General features: G+C 44.2%; 1 long non-coding RNA gene across 4 annotated transcripts; it reads left to right on the top strand.

Moving 5' to 3' along the window:
* The first annotated feature begins 6,905 nt into the window (after nucleotides 1-6,905).
* LOC149119930 (uncharacterized) lies at nucleotides 6,906-13,425 on the top strand. Of its 4 annotated transcripts, none has more exons than XR_016227513.1 (3): nucleotides 6,906-7,151; nucleotides 8,624-8,704; nucleotides 11,810-13,425. It is a non-coding gene; the product is annotated as an uncharacterized LOC149119930 (long non-coding RNA). The 4 variants fall into 4 exon arrangements; XR_016227516.1 differs by lacking the exon at nucleotides 6,906-7,151 and adding an exon at nucleotides 8,191-8,488; XR_016227515.1 differs by lacking the exon at nucleotides 6,906-7,151 and adding an exon at nucleotides 8,192-8,530.
* The last annotated feature ends 6,323 nt before the right edge of the window (nucleotides 13,426-19,748 follow it).

Here is a 19,748-nt window from a genome sequence, read left to right as displayed (position 1 = left end):
GCGGGTTTAGAAGCAGAGCAGGCAGGACTTGAACTCACACTCTGATAAGGGATACAGGTGTCGCAAGCCATGGCTTAACTCACTGCACCACAACGCCCATGCCTAGTTTGGTCTTCAAACAGAAAGAAATTTTGATCGCTATGTCAAGTATAGATGAAAAAGTAGGGCTTTTTCTCTCTCTAATGGTATTTGGCCTTCACTTCTGTTTGTAGCCTCTGATTTGTTTGAGGTCATCCTTTAGGAACTTTTAAGGCTTTCTTCTGGAGAGATTCAGATACCAAGCCAAACCAAGAAGTGTGTGCACGGGAAGAGGGGAGAGAAGGGGGACTGAGGCTCTGTTGACACTCTGTTTGCAAACCAAGCAGATCAACACCTAATCAGCAAGCCCAGGGTCAAAAGTCCATGTTACACAGAAGTTACTCCCCCAGGAATTCCCAGGTAAAGGAGAATGGGTTCCCAGCATGCCTTGCACCCCACATCCAAGCGGTCCCCGCAGAACAAGCCAAGTGCAGCTCCTTCCCCAGTGCCCCAGCTCCGAGCCTCAGGTAGGACAGCTCTGGTGGTGGCAGAAGCTGCTGCCCTTGTGCCCGAAGAGCCACGTTCCGTCCTGGGATTACAGTAACTATGGTGATTTATGCCTCCAGAGTGAGAATTAGCAATTTGGTGAGATAACTAAAAATGAATGCATCTCTTCTCAGAGTTCACTACACCCAGCTGAGCCTCCAAATAGAGCCAGCATATGGGGCAATTAGTTGGCCAAACTCTTGTTCTCGGAACACAGCAGAAAGACAGAGTTCAGGGGCCTGGGTTCCCCTGCCTGGTTCAGTGATGATTACAAGTCCCTAACAAGCGTCCTCTTTGCTCAGAATAGTGTGCAGAGTCTGAGTCCTCCCATAAACACAGCCTGTGGTTCAGCTTTCAAAGTAATTGGTTCCAGAACATCATCATGTTACTGATTTTTTATTGCACAGTGGCTGATGGAGAGAATGGGGGAAGTGAGGGTAAAACTCCATCACATTGGTATATGTGCGGCAAGGTTTTTTTTTTTTCCTTCTTAGTCATATATTTACTTTTACATGACCCAAAAAGACTCTGTCTTCCTGGACTCCCACAGCCAACTTGAAATGTTGATGTGAGTAGAATTCCTATAAGAGTGTGTGGAAGATACAGTGGCCTGATACTATTGATCATCCTCACTCCAGGAGCACATACAGAAATTCCCAAGATAGTATAAGTCCACCCCCATGGACTGGGACCTAGACAGGTTTGTTGTGGCATACAGATTAATTCAGGTCACACTGTCAGTTACTTGGAAATTTGTAAGTAGACACAATATTCATTCACTTGTATTTCTCATAGTTTCAGAGTTGAAATAAGAGATAATGGAATGAAATCCTTGCATTAGAGTCTATCATTATTTGAAATGGTTTCACTCCCAGATCTCAGCGTATGAAGTTGTTCTCACTGAACTTCCTCTTCTTTTTCTCTACCATTGAGTCTCTTGGTGTCTCTACATCTCTCTACCCTCTCCTCTCCAAACCATCAACACTCTTAATTTCACTTACATTTCCTATTGTTCTAGACCTTATGCTAAGCCACTTGGAAATTTGCAAACAAATGCCAAGGAATTCTTCCCTCTATGGTTTTCTGCTGTCCCTCCTGTACTCGCCCCACACAGTTCCTAATGCCCTGTTCCCCTCTCCCAAGATCCTGCTGACAGGACTGGCACGGATTCACAATCAAACCTCACCTGAGCACTGTGCGGGCTTTTTAAGTTCATTGTATCTCTCTCTCTCTCTCTCTCTCTCTCTCTCTCTTTCTCTTTCTCTGTGTGTGTGTGTGTGTGTGTGTGTGTGTGTTTTAAGGTTGATTTATTTATTTGAAAGGTAGAGTTACAGAAGTGAGGGAGAGAGAGAGAGAGAGCAAGCTCTTCCATCTACTTGTTCACTTCCCAAATGGCCGCAACAGCTGGGGCGAGGCCAGGCCAAAGCCCAGAACTCCATCCAGGTCTCCCACATGGTTGACAGGGACTCAAGCACTTGGGCCATCTTCGGCTGCTTTGCCAGGTTCATTAGCAGGGAGCTGGATCAGAAGTGGAGCAGCCAGGACTGAAACCAGCAGCCAAATCGGATGTGAGTATGACCTGCTGCATCACAATGGCCCTGACTTGAGCTCTTGTTAATGATGGTTTTCCCTACAGTTGACCCAAGACTACTCAGCTCTCAAGTCCAAAACCCTACCAGACTCATTCTTGGAAATCTCACCTCCTACTTAAAGGGAAGCTGGAGGCATCCAAGAATCCCCCAGCCTCACCCCTGCCCTCACCTCCATCACACAGTTAGTGGGTGTCTCCAGCTGAGTCCTCTTCTGTCTCTAGCAACGTGTCTCTTTTCAAAGCTCATGCCTCTAGCGGGCTCTTCATCTTATTCCCTCCCTAACAACGCTTCTTATTGCTCACCATCTGCACCCCTTTCCTCTCGCTTGACTCCTCACCCTCTTCCTACAAGCATGCTCGCTCCCCACCAACCTAAAAATAGGAAATCCTCTCTTCCTCTCTGTCTGCTTCTCCCTCCAGCTACGGTAGAGCCAGAGTTTGCCAAGAGTGATCTATACTCAAAGCTCTACTTCCACCCCAGCCTCCAGCTTATCCCCTAAACCATTTGCTTCTACCTCCATGATGTCATTCATTTATGTACTCATTTATGCAACAACTGTTTGTTGAGACTCACTGTGTACTAGTAATTGTTGAAACCTCTCTCAGAGAGTTTGCCAGTTACCTCCTAACCAGGTGGTTCTCAAACTGGGGTTTCACATCGGGGTCACGTGGGACCATTTAAAACAGACTGGGAAGTGCCTGGGTTTGATTCCCTGCTTTGGCTCTTCATGCCAATGCAGGCCCTGGGACGCAGTGGAGATGTCTTTGGTAGTTAGGTTCCTGCTGCCCAAGGGAGACCTGATTGTGTTTTCCAGCTCCTGGCTTCATACCCAGCCCAGTCCCAGCCACTGTAGGCATTTTGAGAATGAACCAGTGGATAGGAACTTTGTCCTTCTTTTTGTCTGTCTCTGTCTTTCAAGTGAATAAATTCTTGAAAAGTAATTAATTTTTAAAAATAAAAACATGGATACCTGATGCCTGCCCTGAGATAGTCTGCATTTATTGGTGTGGGTTTGACCTTGGCATCAGGACTGTTTTAAAACTCCACCAATGGTTCTGAAGTGCAACAAAGTTTGGGACCATTGTCCTAACCTCCTAATGTACATTTATCAGCCTCAGTGCTGTCAACATTTGAGTCAGGATCATACTTTGGAGTTGGGGTTTTCCTGTGCATTGGAATGTTTAGCATCTTCCCTGGCTTCTGTCTAGATGCCAGCAGCAGGAACACACACACACACACACACACACACATAACTGTAATGTAATGTAACTTGTCTCTGTGCTTTTCCAAATGTCCCCTGGGGGGCAACCTCAGCCCTGATTGAGGACGGCTGCCCTCCTGCCTTCTGTTCTCACCCTGCTTGGCCAGTCTGTAGAGTCATGAAACCCCTTTTGCAAAAGGCTCTCCTTTCATTTGGACTTCACAACGTTGTGCTGTGTGACTCAGTTTGTGAAGACATATTGATGTTCAAAACATGTTTACCGAATGGACCTAGAAATTAATCACGTGTCACATGTCTTTTTTCACCTTTCATGCCACTTATCTGAAAGGGACCATAGAAACATAAACTTTACGGTATGCAGCTGGGTGTTTAGCCAAAGACCTGTGTTACTGTACTTTCAGCTCTAGCTTCCCCCACACTTTCTTCTTGGGCTGAAAGTACAGATATTTTAGTGATGAGCCACTTTTGACCATGGAAGAAAAGGCAAGACCCTGAGCTCAGTGGGACAAACAGGTAAGAAGAACCTGAGTCTCTCATTCCCAGAGCCACTGTACCAGCTTCCACCTGAACTACGTGAGAAAGGAATACACATCTGTCTGAAGTCACCATTACTTGGGTGTCACTAATTTAAGAGCTGCATCTACAAGCTGATAGATCCAAATAGGTTCAACTATCTCTGCCAGCAACTCTCAAATCTTCATCTCAAGCCCCTATAACCTCAAGCTCCAATCCTACATTTCAGCTACCTGATCGGTGCTCCAGCTGGATGTCTAATGAGGATCTAGAATTTAGTTATCTGTAAAGCCAAGATTGGGTGGGCTTTTGTCACAGTGGTAGAGATACCACTTGAGATGCCTGCATCCCTTACTAGGATGCCTGGATTAGATTCCCAACTCCACTTCCAAGTCCAGCTTCCTGCTAATGGTACCCAGTGAGGCTCGACTACTTGGATCAGTGCCACGCACAGACCTGGATTGAATTCCAGGTTCTTGGCTTTGGCCAAGCCTCAACTATTGTAGGATTTGAGGAGTGAACCAGCAGATGAAAGATATCTCTCCCCCCCCACCCCACCCCAGTCTGTGTGTCTCTCTCACTTCTCTCTCTGCCTTTCAAATAAAATGAAAAGAAATTTAATTTTTTAAAAAAAACCTGGGGCTGGAATCTCCTTGGTATCCTTGATAGGCATTCAAAAAAAATCAAAATTACAAATTCTTTGGATTTTGATATTTTCAGTTTAGCCCCTGGAAATATCAAAGGATATATGTTTCTCATCTTGCAGAGACACCAACTAATCAGGCTATTAGGATCATATTACAGGTACTGTCAAGATGTGAGTGGTGTTAAATTTTAACTTATGATAATGTAAAATGCTACAGACACAAAAGTGTAATGATCCTGTGTTACCCAACATGGTTATCTCGATGAGAAAGGCCCATACTATACCTACCATAGACTTCTAGTTTAGACCATCAGAGATTAGAGATGGGACTTGAGCACCCCCTTGACTTGCATCCTCGTAAAGGCTGCCTCCATGGTCTCCTTTACCAGAAACCAGGAAGGGGTGAAGAGGAGCAAGCTAGGCAGCAGGAGCAGTGTAAGGCCAGGTGCCAGGCCAATTAATGGCTGCTTCACACAGTGATCTGCCATCAAGGAGACCCAACAGGCCAGTCTACTGCAAAAGGCATTGGTTTTCAATGTAGAAATTTGGAGCTTCAGAGGGACACAGAAGTCAGCCTTTGGAGAGCCCTTAGCTCTGCCAGCTAAGAATTGGGTCCCTGGAGACAGAACTGCACTGGAGTCAGATGCCCAGATCAGAGCCGCAGACCTTGTTGGCTCTAAGCTGAAAAGCCCTTCACTCTGCCCAGCTTCCAAAATAACCACCGTTGCTGGGTGGACGGCCAAGTAGGGTCAACAACATTGCAGGCAGGATTGTAAATTTCCTGTTAGGCCACCTGCCTTTATCTGGCCAGCTCTCCTCTCAGACCAGATAAGTCAATAGGGTGCCTTCCCCAAGGAAGTTCACACTTCCCATGTGAAGAGATAGGCATGTCTCGGCCTCATAACTGGCAAGGCCTTAAAGCCCACTGGATTATTTTCAAGCCCCTTCTGTCAGTTTCTATTTGCCTCTCAATTGGAAAACTTAGTCATGGTTTAGAAGCAGCTCTCTTAGGTCCTCTAATAATGACTCTGTCCTTTGTTGTAGACCCTGTCTAGCCCATGTGGGGCCTCATTCCTTTGTAATCATAGCCTCTACTCTTACATCAATGGCCCTGCTCCCAACTCGTGTATATTGATGGCCCTTTCCCCATTTAATGTATGATTGTTCAGAATTGTTCCATAGGCAAACCCCTCTCCCCACAAGAGACAAGCAGCCTTTCTCCCAGTCTTGGCTGGGATCAGCTTCGCAGCCTTCCTCTCCACAGTAGTCATCTCAGGAACAGCTTTGGGCCACAACGTGATCTCTACCAACCAACTCCAAAACAACTCCAACAGTTACAAGAGGAAGTCCCTAGGTCCATTGAGACCACAGCTGACACCATCCAAGGTCCTCATAGCCAAATCACCTCCAGTGTTTACAGGAGGTGATGATGGAATGAACCAAAGTCTTCAGCAACCAGGCAGTCAACCAAATGCCACTACTACAGGGATCTACTGGGCTCCTTACCCAGGACATAACAACTTCAGACATAACCCCATGCCAACAGAGAGTAACTCATTGCCCCATATCAGCAGGAAGGAGCTCTAGAGGATAGGTCATTATCCCTCCACCCCTCCTGGACTTTTGGTGCCGATGTAATCCCATACAACACTCCCTTTATAAAAAACCAAAAGGGGGGAATGTTAGTAAAATGGTACCGTCTTCCTAAGCCAAGCCTGGCTTACTAGAAGTCAGGTGACCAAATGGCCTAATCACAAGCATCAGCTCCACCCCCACCCTAACAGGATTTGCCACTCCCACTTCCTTACCTCTGTAAAATTATATAAGACCTGTTCTCCCAGTACAGGCTGTTATTCTCTCTTGCACAGGGAGGCATCCTGTTTGGCTTCCCCCAGCTGATAATAAGGGCAATAAGCCTTTTCCCTTAAAAACAAAAACAAAACAAAACAAAACAGGGCCTGCACTGTGGCATAGTGGGTAGTAAAGCCACTGCCTGCAGGGCCGGCTGCTCCACTTCCAATCTCACTCTCTGCTATGGCCTGCAAAAGCAGTGGAAGATGGCCCAAGTCCTTGGGCCCCTACACCCACGTGGGAGACCCAGAAGATGCTCCTGGCTTCCAATGGCCTAGCTCAAGCTGTTGAAGCCATCTAGGGAGTGAACCAGTGGATGGAAGCCCTCTCTCTTTCTCTCTCTATGCCTCTGCCTCTGCCTCCCTGTAACTTTGCCTTTTAAATAAATAAATATTTTGTTAACATTTATTTAGCAAATATAAATTTCCAAAGTACAGTTTATGGATTACAATGGCTCCCCCCCATAACTTCCCTCCCATTCCCACCCCTCCGATCTCCTGCTCTCTCTCCCATTCCATTCACATCAAGATTCATTTTTGGCTGGCAGCAAGATGGCGGAATAGGAAGGGAGCACACTGATAGTCCGGGGAGAGACAGTTTAATAAAAGTAGAGATACTGCAGGTTCAAGGAAGAGTAGGGGAAGAAACAGCAGAGGAAACTCTTCTGGAACTAGTGATTCACAGTGGACCTGCATGGAGAGCGTGGGAGCCCACAGTTCGGGACACCAGCTGCAGACCCAACACACCAGCACTGGAACGCAAGGTGAGCCGAACCTCAATAGCCTGAGACACCAGCAGGCAAGCGGAAAGAGACTAGAGGGAACGACCCCGTGGGGAAAAGTTCACCAGGCTAACTAGAAGAGAGAGAGAGAGAGAGAGAGAGAGAGAGAGAAAGTGACCGATATGGACACAACTTTCTCTTTCTCCGCTCACCTCTCAAAGGCGAACAAGACAAAGAGCAGGCGCCATCTTGGACATACGTCATAAGCAGGGTGACCTCAGGTCTGCACCGGCCCTGAGCCTAGCAGAAAAACCTAACTCTGGGGGGGAGGGCGTGAATTAACAGGAGATTAGGACCTAGTGAATGTGTGGTGCTACTGAACTGAGACTGTGAAAAAAGAGACGATGGGGGAGAGAACTCATGGAATTCACATGAGTACTCTCCAAAGACGCTACAATTCGGTAACCTTGGCATCCCAGTGGGAGGCTGCAGGAGAATTTGAGCCCACACTGAGGGCAGGACAGATTCCTTGTGTGGTCCTTGGGAAAGAGCTTCTGATCTCTGGCTCCTGTGGGTATATCATTTGCCTGCTAACTACCTCCAATTCCATTCAGCTGTGCGGAATTACTTCCCTTTTGAATCGAAAAAAAAGAAAGAAAGAGAGAGAGAGAGAGAGAGAGAGAGAGAGAGAGAGAAAGAAAGAAAGAAAGAAAGAAAGAAAGGGAGAGAGAGAGAGAGATTTACCATGCCTAACCGGGGAGTGTCACCTTTGGCACACCCTTAACCCTGAGGAACCAAACAGAGCTCTCAGGCCACACCCATCTCAAGCCTCTAAGGCTCCATCAAAAACAGACAGTCCACTTAATCTAGAGTCATAGTATAACAAGAAAAAACACCACAGTGAAGAAACCAAAGAATATCTCCAATATGCCAAACAACAAACACAAAAACCGAGGTAATAAGAACAAGGAAGACACTATGATGCCCCCAAATGAAAAAGACACCCCAATTCAAGATTATGAAGATGATGAGATAGAAGAAATGCAAGAAGCGTGTCGGGGAACGGGACAGCCTGGCCAGCTGTGCCCCTCCCGACATGTACAAGCACAAGAAGTTTAGTGCTGGGCTTTTTCCACCCTGCCCGTTGCTAATTGCAAGATCCTGTTTTGACTTTAAGCATCCTGTTATTGCATGTTTCCCACACTTACTCTTGCTGAGTTGGTAACATGTTTTCCGTGAAATATATATAAATAGGTGGACGGTGGGCGGGAGTAATGAATGAACGCTGGTAAAAGGCGGAGTGATGAATGAACGCTGGTAAAAGGCGGAGTTGTGAATGAACGCCGGTAACAGGCGGGAGCTGTGAATGAACGCCAGTAGTAAGCGGGAGTGGTGAATGAAGGAGTTGTGAATGAATGCCGGTAACAGGGCGGGCATTCGCGACATGTAACGCGAGTCTGCTGAAAAATAAAGTGGAAGCTGAAAAGCCAATAAACGCGTCTGGTGTCTCCGAGGTCTCGCCGGCATTAACCTATCCGGAAGGTGTACGCCTGCAAGTGGTGCCGTGACTCGGATTGCTGCAACGTGGAAAGAAGGTAAGAAAAAAAAGTCTATAGATGGGAGTCTAGGGGAAAAAGCCTAGGAATACCGCGGTACAATGGGGAACACACAGTCCACCACGAAAATGCACCTATTGATTAGCCGCCTTTTAAAGGCAACAGGGACGCCCGTAAAGAGTGTAGCTGTGTGCAATTTTATGAGGATACTATATAAAACTTGTCCTTGGTTTGTTGAAGGAGATTTATCACAGGTTCGGTGGAGACGGGTGGGACATGAATTGCGAAACGCTGGAGTTGAGGAGGGAGTGATCCGCTTGTGGTATCTGATAGATACTGCTTTACAGTTGGAGGATGACCAGATCGGGGAACTCTTAGATGAAGGCTCTGAACTACTGGAGGAGCTCAGCGAAGACTCCCATGATAGTAGCAAAAAAGGAGATAGTATAGAGGAACAAAGGATGGAAGCAAGCGGAGGAGCCCGACCAAAAGCGAAACATCCTCAGACGCTGGGATCGCTTCCACTATACTCAGAGTTGCCCTTAATGCCCTCCGCTCCTCCTTACAAACCACCCCGTCATCCTATGTGCTGTTGCTGTTTTGCTGGCAATGCTTCCAGTGAGATGAGGCCCATAGTTTTAGAGTCTGGGCCGGAGAAACAGACTAGAAGGCAAATGCTTGAAAACGAAAGTGCTTGTAATGACGATGAAGCCGCTTTTTTTATAAATACTGGGGATTCAACTCCCCACCCACCGTGGCGCCTGAAACCAAATTGGGCAGAGTTCTTTAACCCCCATCAGATCTTTCCAGTGACCGAAGACCGCCAAGGAAATCGCGGGTGGACTCCGGTTGACTTCACAGCATTAAAAGAATTGCAAAAGGCAGTGACTCTCTATGGGCCACATGCTAACTTCACCAAAGCTATCCTAGGAACCTTAGGCACTCAGGGCCTAGTCCCTGAAGATTGGAGAAATGTCTGCAAGGCAGTCCTTTCAGGGGGAGATTATCTCTTATGGTCAGCCGCTTATAGGGAACTAGCTCGTACTCAGGCGGCACAAAACCGAGCTGATGGGCAACCTGCCTGGAATGAGGACATGTTAAATGGAGAGGGAGCATTCCATGCAGAAGCGGTGCAAGCTCGGTGTCCCCGGGAGGTATTACAACAAATAAGAGATATAGCCTTGAGGGCCTGGAAGGTAGTGCCAAAAAAAGGGGAAGTTAAACACAGTTTGACTAAGATAATACAAGGACCAACAGAGCCTTATGCAGATTTTATTAACCGCCTTTATGAAGCTGCAGGCAATCTGTTTGAGTCTCCTGAAGAGGCCGCACCCTTGCTGAGACGACTGGCATATGAAAATGCTAATAAGACATGTCGCTCTGCGCTAAGGCCTTGGCAACATAAGGACATCCCTACCTTTATGAAAATTTGCAGAGATGTCATGGATGATGTTGCCTCTGGGGCTCATGCTGCTATGGCAATGGCTAAGGCCATTAGAGCGAGTGACCGCAAATGTTTCACTTGCGGCCAACCTGGACATGTAAAAAAGGAATGTAGACAACATAAACCCAACAAACGACAGCCAGGATTATGCCCTAAATGTGGGAAAGGTAATCACTGGGCCAGTGATTGTTATTCTAAGACTGATAGAGCAGGAAACCCCATTCCCCAAGAGTCAAAAACGGGAGAGGGGCCCCAGCACACCGGGGCCCGAAGCAAAATTGGGTGTGCCAGCAATCAAAAAAGGGGGATCAGGAACAGTAAGCTGTTTCGAATTGCGGCCAACGGAGTCTCAAATATTAACTCCAGCTATGGGTCCTCAAATCATTGATGTAGCCCCTACTAAAAATTCTCTTCCCAATACTGGCTTTGGACTAGTGATTGGACGAGCCACTAATTTTCAGCACGGACTCCAAATTCAGCCAGCAATAGTAACTTTCCCCACATGCAAACCTAAAGTTATCGTTCAAGCCACCTTAGGTGCAGCTATCATAGATAATGACAGACCCCTAGCACAACTACTATGCTGGGAAAAAATTAGAGATCAGAGAGCTAAACAAGGAAGTAATTTTGCAGCATTCTCCTTATCATTGGAAAACAGACCACTTTGGCCTCTTGTCATTCAGGGAAAAACAATACAAGGCTTGTTAGAATCTGGGGCTGATGTAAGTATTATAGCCGCAGATGACTGGCCTCCCTCCTGGCCAACACAAGAGTCAGAGAATACACTGGTAGGGTTGGGTACTACCCATGCTCCACCTAGGAGTGCCAGCATCCTCACTTGGACTGACAATGAAGGCCATTCTGGACAGTTCCAACCATATATCTGTAAGCTGCCAGTTACCCTGTGGGGACGAGACGTCCTACAGGAACTAAGACTTACCTTGACTAATGAAAAGGGAAAACAACAAGGATCACAGGCTGCGTGGAACATCATGACGCGAATGGGATATAAAGGTGGAGGCCTGGGAGCTAGGGAACAGGGTATTACAACGCCCATTAGTCCAAAAGGAGAAAAGGACAGGCATGGACTGGGTTTCCAGGAGGGGCCACCGCACCGCAGCCAATCCCTATAACTTGGCTCTCCTCTAAGCCAGTGTGGTTTTCGCAGTGGCCCCTTACAGAAGAAAAATTGGCTGCTGTAAAAACCTTAGTAGAGGAACAATTAGGGGCAGGACATCTTCAGCCATCTACTTCTCCTTGGAATACTCCTATCTTTGTGACCTGCTTATACTTCTAAGGCTTTTGCTGAGCTTTTAGCAACTTTTCATATCTCTCATTTAACCGGCATCCCATATAATCCTACTGGACAAGCCGTTGTGGAACGCACTAATCTGTATCTGAAAAACTTTGTATTAAAACAAAAAGGGGGAATAGGGGCACTATCCCGTTCCCCTAAAGACATTCTCAACCTTGCCTTACTTACCATAAATTTTTTAAATAAAAAAGCTGATGGTCTCACCCCAGCAGAACGTCATGTAATCTTGGAGCAGACCCCCAATAGTAATAAACTCCATGAACCGACAGAAACTCAGCCACACGTTAGAAAAATGATTATGTGGAAAGACCCACAAGATAACAAATGGAAAGGCCCATACCCATTAATAAGAAGGGTACGAGGCGCTGTTTGTTTTCTCCCACAGGAAGAAAAAAATCCAATCTGGACTCCAGAAGACGGACAAGAACAATAGAGTGGCAAGATGATCGTGATCCTACTCCTACTAATAATGACGCCACTGTCACCGACGATGGCCAAGCTGGATGAGTATTGGGGTCTCTTGAGAGCCCTACCTCTCCCTCTCCAGTTGTGTATTTGCCTGAGAAGGACTTCTCTATGGTTGTTCAACACAGGAGAGACTTTGGAGTCACCGTGGTCGTCATTGCAGTAATTGTGGCGTTATCAGCTTGTTAGGCCGCTATTGGCATGGCCATGAGCCAAACCTCCACACTGGCCATACTTGATAGCATCACAAGATCTACCGCCCAGGCACTTGATGATATACTGCTATTCAGCTGTTAATGAACGGATTTATTGCAAGATTAGGCCTGGTTGGCATACCCTGTGTTATTCGATCTACTGCAGTTTGTGTTACCACTTACCCCTACAACCACTTTTCATTTGCCTCTAATCAGTCCCGTCTTTTGGGTAGCATGTTAAATGGTAGTTGGAATCCAATTAAACAATGGGCTGCCATTATAGGGTTGGCTCTTATTGTGCTTATAACAGGATCAATTACTGTTCAGATCTTGCAAGGGCTGTTAATACGCAAATGGTGGTTAAACAAGCCAGCTAACATTCAATAACCAGTACCCCATGCAAAATGGACAGATTCAGGTGTGGCTGAATCTGCTGGAATGGTAGTCAAAGACGGGTAAGTTCTGAGAGGTCTTCAACGCAACCTAAGACAGGGCATGAACGCTCCCTCCACACCTCATGTTCATGTGCCAATGACGGGTAAGCCCGATAGATGCTCTTGGTCACCTAAGACAGGCACAGTACCACTCCATTTTGCAAAGAAATAAGGGGGAGATGTCGGGGAACGGGACAGCCTGGCCAGCTGTGCCCCTCCCGACATGTACAAGCACAAGAAGTTTAGTGCTGGGCTTTTTCCACCCTGCCCGTTGCTAATTGCAAGATCCTGTTTTGACTTTAAGCATCCTGTTATTGCATGTTTCCCACACTTACTCTTGCTGAGTTGGTAACATGTTTTCCGTGAAATATATATAAATAGGTGGACGGTGGGCGGGAGTAATGAATGAACGCTGGTAAAAGGCGGAGTGATGAATGAACGCTGGTAAAAGGCGGAGTAATGATGAACGCTGGTAAAAGGCGGAGTGATGAATGAACGCTGGTAAAAGGCGGAGTTGTGAATGAACGCCGGTAACAGGCGGGAGCCGCCAGTAGTAAGCGGGAGTGGTAAATGAAGGAGTTGTGAATGAATGCCGGTAACAGGGTGGGCATTCGCGACATGTAAAGCAAGTCTGCTGAAAAATAAAGTGGAAGCTGAAAAGCCGATAAACGCGTCTGGTGTCTCCGAGGTCTCGCCGGCGTTAACCTATCCGGAAGGTGTACGCCTGCAGAAGCGGTTCTCAAAAAATTGATAAGAACATTAAGAAGTTCTCAAAAACAAATTCTTGAACTACAGAAATCCTTAATGGACAAGATAGAAAATCTTTCTTGCGAAAATGAAATATTAAGGAGGAATCAAAATGAAACGAAACAACTAGTAGAACATGAAACTGTGATAGTGACGAGAAATCATAATGAAATGAAGAATTCAATAGATCAAATGACAAACACATTAGAGAGCCTTAAAAACAGAATGGGTGAAGCAGAAGAGAGAATATCGGACTTAGAAGACAGAGAACAGAAAAGGCTACAGTCAAACCAAAGAAAAGAAGAGGAAATTAGAAATCTAAAAAACATTGTGGGGAATCTACAGGATACTATTAAAAAACCCAACATTCAGGTTCTAGGAGTTCCTGAAGGCATCGAGAGGGAGAAAGGATTAGAATGCCTTTTTAGTGAGATAATAGCAGAAAATTTCCCAGGTTTGGAGAAGGACAGAGAAATCCTAGTACAGGAAGCTCATAGAACCCCCAATAAACATGACCAAAAGAGATCCTCACCATGACACACTGTAATTAAACACACCACAGTGAAACAGAAAGAAAAGATCCTAAAATGTACAAGAGAAAAATGTCAGATTACTTTCAGAGGATCTCCAATTAGACTCACAGTAGACTTCTCATCAGAAACACTACAAGCTAGAAGGGAATGGCAAGACATAGCCCAGGTACTAAGAGAGAAAAACAGCCAGCCCAGAATATTATATCCTGCAAAGCTATCATTTGTGAAAGAAGGTGAAATAAAGACCTTTCGTAGCAAACAGAAATTGAAAGAATTTGTCACCACTCGTCCAGCCCTGCAAAAGATGCTTAAAGATGTGTTGCACACAGAAACACAAAAACACGGTCATCAATATGAAAGAAGGTAAAGGAAGGAAACCTCACAGCCAAAGATCACAGGGAGTTCAAAACATATATTAGAAAATATCTGTGGCAAATGGCAGGGCAAAGTTACCACTTATCATTAGTCACATTGAATGTTAATATCCTGAACTGTACAGTTAAAAGACACCGATTGGCTGACTGGCTTAAGGAATGAAACCCATCTATTTTCTGCTTACAAGAAACACATCTTTCCAACAAAGATCCATACAGATTGAAAGTGAAAGGCTGGAAAAAGATATACCATGCCAACAGAAATGAAAAAAAAGAGCGGGCATAGCCATCTTAACATCAGACAACATAAACTTTCACACAAAAACTATTAAGAGAGACAAAGAGGGGCACTATATAATGATTAAGGGATCAATTCAACAGGAAGATGTAACTATTATCAATGTATATGAAACTAATTACAGGGCACCAGTTTATTTAAAAGATATGTTAAGGGACTTAAAGGGAGACTTAGACCCCAATACAATAGTAATGGGGGACTTCAATACTCCACTCGCAGAAATAGACAGATCAACAGGACAGAAGATCAACAAGGAGACAGTAGATTTAAACGACACTATAGCACAAATGGATCTAACAGATATCTACAGAACTTTTCATCCTACACAGAAAGCATTTACATTCTTATCAGCAGTACATGGAACCTTCTCTAGGATTTACCACATACTAGGCCATAAAGCAAGTCTCAACATATTCAAAAGAATTAGAATCATACCATGCAGCTTCTCAGACCATAAAGGAATGAAGTTGGAAATTAGCAACTCAGGAATCCCTAGAGCATATGCAAACACATGGAGATTGAACAACATGCTCCTGAATGAACAGTGGGTCATTCAATAAATCAAAAGAGAAATCAAAAACTTTCTGGAAGTAAATGAGGATAACGGCGCAACACACCAAAACTTATGGGATACAGCAAAAGCAGTGTTAAGGGGAAAGTTTATAGCAATAGGTGCCTACATCAAGAAATTGAAAAGGCACCAAATAAATGAGCTTTCAATGCATCTCAAGGATCTAGAAAATCTGCAGCAAACCAGACCCAAAACTAGTAGGAGAAGAGAAATAATTTTCAGAGAAGAAATCAACAGAATTGAATCCAAAAAAAATTTAAAAAGATCAGCCAAATGAAGAGCTGGCTTTTTTAAAATATAAACAAACTGATACCCCATTGGCCCAACTAACTAAAAAAAAGAAAAGACCCAAATCAACAAAATAAGAGATGAAAAAGGAAATGTAGCAACAGACACCACAGAAATAAAAAGAATCATCAGAAATTACTACAAGGACTTGTATGCTGGCAAGCAGGGAAACCTATCAGAAATGGATAGATTCCTGGACACATGCAACCTACCTAATTTGAACCAGGAAGACATCAAAAACCTAAACAGACCCATAACTGAGACAGAAATTGAAACAGTAATAAAGGCCCTCCCAACAAAGAAAAGCCCAGGACCAGATGGATTCACTGCTGAATTCTACCAGACATTTAAAGAAGAACTAACTCCAATTCTTCTCAAACTATTCAGAACAATCGAAAAAGAGGGAATCCTCCCAAATTCTTTCTATGAAGCCACCATCACCTTAATTCCTAAGCCAGAAAAAGATGCAACATTGAAAGAGAATTACAGACCAATATCCCTGATGAACATAGATGCAAAAATCCTCAATAAAATTCTGGCCAATAGAATGCAACAACACATCAGATAGATCATCCACTCAGACTAAGTGGGATTTATCCCTGGTATGCAGGGATGGTTCAATGTGCGCAAAACAATCAATGTGATACACCACATTAACAGACTGCAGAAGAAAAACGATATGATTATCTCAATAGATGCAGAGAAAGCATTTGATAAAATACAACACCCTTTCATGATGAAAACTCTAAGCAAATTGGGTATGGAAGGAACATTCAATCAAACAATCAAAACATACAATCAAAGCAATTTATGAAAAACCCACGGCCAACATCCTATTGAATGGGGAAAAGTTGGAAGCATTTCCACTGAGATCTGGCACCAGACAGGGATGCCCACTCTCACCACTGCTATTCAATATAGTTCTGGAGGTTCTAGCCAGAGCTATTAGGCAAGAAAAAGAAATTAAAGGGATACAAATTGGGAAGGAAGAACTCAAACTATCCCTCTTTGCAGATGATATTATTCTTTAATTAGGGGATCCAAAGAACTCTATTAACAGACAATTGGAACTCACAGAAGAGTTTGGTAAAGTAGCAGAATATAAAATCAATGCACAAAAATCAACAGCCTTTGTATACACAGGCAATGCCATGGCTGAGGAAGAACTTCTAAGATCAATCCCATTCACAATAGCTAAAAAAACTGTCAAATACCTTGGAATAAACTTAACCAAGGACATTAAAGATGTCTACAATGAAAATTACAAAACCTTAAAGAAAGAAATAGAAGAGGATACCAAAAAATGGAAAATCTTCCATGCTCATGGATTGGAAGAATCAATATCATCAAACTGTCCATTCTCCCAAAAGCAATTTATACATTCAGTGCAATACCAATCAAGATACCGAAGACATTCTTCTCAGATCTGGAAAAAACGATGCTGAAATTCATATGGAGACACAGGAGACCTCGAATAGCTAAGGCAATCTTGTACAACAAAACAAAGCTGGATGACCGGCGCCGTGGCTCATTAGGCTAATCCTCCGCCTAGTGGCGCCGGCACACCAGGTTCTAGTCCCGGTTGGGGCGCCGGATTCTGTCCCAGTTGCCTCTCTTCCAGGCCAGCTCTCTGCTGTGGCCAGGGAGTGCAGTGGAGGATGGCCCAGGTGCTTGGGCCCTGCACCCCATGGGAGACCAGGAAAAGCACCTGGCTCCTGGCTCCTGCCATCGGATCAGCGCGGTGCGCCAGCCACGGCGGCCATTGGAGGGTGAACCAACGGCAAAGGAAGACATTTCTCTCTGTCTCTCTCTCTCACCACTGTCCACTCTGCCTGTCAAAAAAAAAAAAAAAAACAAAGCTGGAGGCAACACAATACCAGATTTCAGGACATACTACAGGGCAGTTGTTATCAAAACAGCATGGTACTGGTACAGAAACAGATGGATAGACCAATGGAACAGAATAGAAACACCAGAAATCAATCCAAACATCTACAGCCAACTCATATTTGATCAAGGATCCAAAACCAATCCCTGGAGTAAGGGCACTCTATTCAATAAATTGTTCTGGGAAAACTGGATTTCCATGTGCAGAAGCATGAAGCAAGACCCCTACCTTTCACCTCACACAAAAATTCACTCAACATGGATTAAAGACTTAAATCTATGACCCGACACCATCAAATTGTTAGAGAGCATTGGAGAAACCCTGCAAGATATAGGAACTGGTAAAGACTTCTTGGAAAAGACCCCAGAAGCACAGGCAGTCAAAGCCAAAATTAACATTTGGGATTGCATCAAATTGAGAAGTTTCTGTACTGCAAAAGAAACAGTCAGGACAGTAATGAGGCAACAGACAGAATGGGAAAAAATATTTGCAAACTATGCAACAGATAAAGGGTTAATAACCAGAATCTACAAAGAAATCAAGAAACTCTATAACATGAAAACAAACAACCCACTTAAGAGATGGACCAAGGACCTCAATAGACATTTTTCAGAAGAGGAAATCCAAATGGCCAACAGACACATGAAAAAATGTTCAAGATCACTAGCAATCAGGGAAATGCAAATCAAAACCACAATGAGGTTTCACCTCACCCCGGTTAGAATGGCTCACATTCAGAAATCTACCAACAATAGATGCTGGTGAGGACGTGGGGAAAAAGGGACACTAACCCACTGTTGGTGGGAATGCAAACTGGTGAAGCCACTATGGAAGTCAGTCTGGAGATTCCTCAGAAACTGAATATAACCCTACCCAGCCATCCCACTCCTTGGAATTTACCCAAAGGAAATGAAATTCGCAAGCAAAAAAGCTGTCTGCACATTAATGTTTGTTGCAGCTCAATTCACAATAGCTAAGACCTGGATCAACCCAAATGCCCATCAACAGTAGACTGGATAAAGAAATTATGGGACGTGTACTCTATAGAATACTATGCAGCAGTCAAAAACAATGAAACCTGGTCATTTGCAACATGGTGGAGGAATCTGGAAAACATCATGCTGAGTGAACTAAGCCAGTCCCAAAGGGACAAATATCATATGGTCTCCCTGATCGGCGACAACTAACTGAGCACCAAAGGGGAAACCTGTTGAAGTGAAATGGACACTATGAGAAACAGTGACTTGATCAGCTCTTGTCCTGACTGTTGATGTACAATGTAATACTTTATCCCTTTTAGTATTTTTTTTGTTCTAGTACTATTGGTTGAACTCTGTAATTAACACACAATTATTCTTATGTGTTTAAATTTTAACTGAAAGTGATCCCTGTTAGGAATTTGGAAACATTATGCTGAGTGAAATAAGCCAGTCCCAAAGGGACAAATATCATATGTTCTCCCTGATTGCTGACAACTAACCGAGCACCAAAAAGGAAACCTGTTAAAGTGAAATGAACACTATGAGAAATGGTGACTTGATCAGCCCTTGCCCTGACTGTTGATGCAACTTAATACATTATCCCTCTTAGTAGTTTTTTTGTCTGTTCTACTTAATATGACTGGTTGAATACTGTAATCAATACACAGTTATTCTCAAGTGCTGAAACTTAACTGAAAAGTGATCACTGTTAAATATAAGAGTGGGAATAAGAGAGGGAAGAGATGTGGAATTTGGGACATGCTCAAGCTGACTTGTCCCAAATGGTAGAGTTAGAAACATGCAGGGGATTCCAATTCAATCCCATCAAGTTGGCATGTACAAATCACTAGTCAAAGTGATCAGTTTCAGTTTATAATTGATCATCATAATGATAGGATTAAGTGTCAAAGGGACCACATAATCAAGACTGGTGTCTGCTAATACTAACTGATAGAATTAAATAAGAGAGAACAATCCAACATGGAAAGCGGGATGCATAGCAGACTCATAGAATGGCAGATGTCCTAAACAGCACTCTGAGCTCAGAATCAACGCTTAAGGTATTCGGATCTGGCTAAAAAGCCCAGGAGAGTATTTCAGGCATGGGAAGTCAAGACACTGTGGCAAAAGAAATGATCCCAGTGGAAAGAACGGGCCATCAAAGAAGGAGGTACCTTTCTCTGAAGGGAGGAGAGAACTTCCACTTTGACTATGGCCTTGTCTAAATGAAATCGGTGTTGGCAAACTCAAGAGGCTCCCATAGCCTTGGCAGCTCATGACAAGAGCCTCGGGTGATTACTGAAATCATAAATAAGAGTGTCAATTGTTAAATCAACAACAGGAGTAACTGTGCTCCCCATGCAGGATCTCTGTCCTTAATGTGTTGTACTATATGAGTTAACAGTATAACTAGTATTCAAACAGTACTTTATACTTTGTGTTTCTGTGTGGGTGCAAACTGTTGAAATGTTAGTACTTACTAAATTTATCTTCTGTTATAAAGATAATTGAAAATGAATCTTGATGTGAATGGGGTGGGAGAGTGGGAAAT

The sequence above is a fragment of the Oryctolagus cuniculus genome, chromosome 21 (genome assembly GCF_051225735.1).
Source record: "Oryctolagus cuniculus isolate XC-2025 breed Fujian yellow rabbit chromosome 21, ASM5122573v1, whole genome shotgun sequence".
Taxonomy (NCBI): Eukaryota; Metazoa; Chordata; class Mammalia; order Lagomorpha; family Leporidae; genus Oryctolagus; species Oryctolagus cuniculus.
Note: the sequence above shows the minus strand (reverse complement) of the source record. Positions and strands in the feature narration are given on the sequence as shown.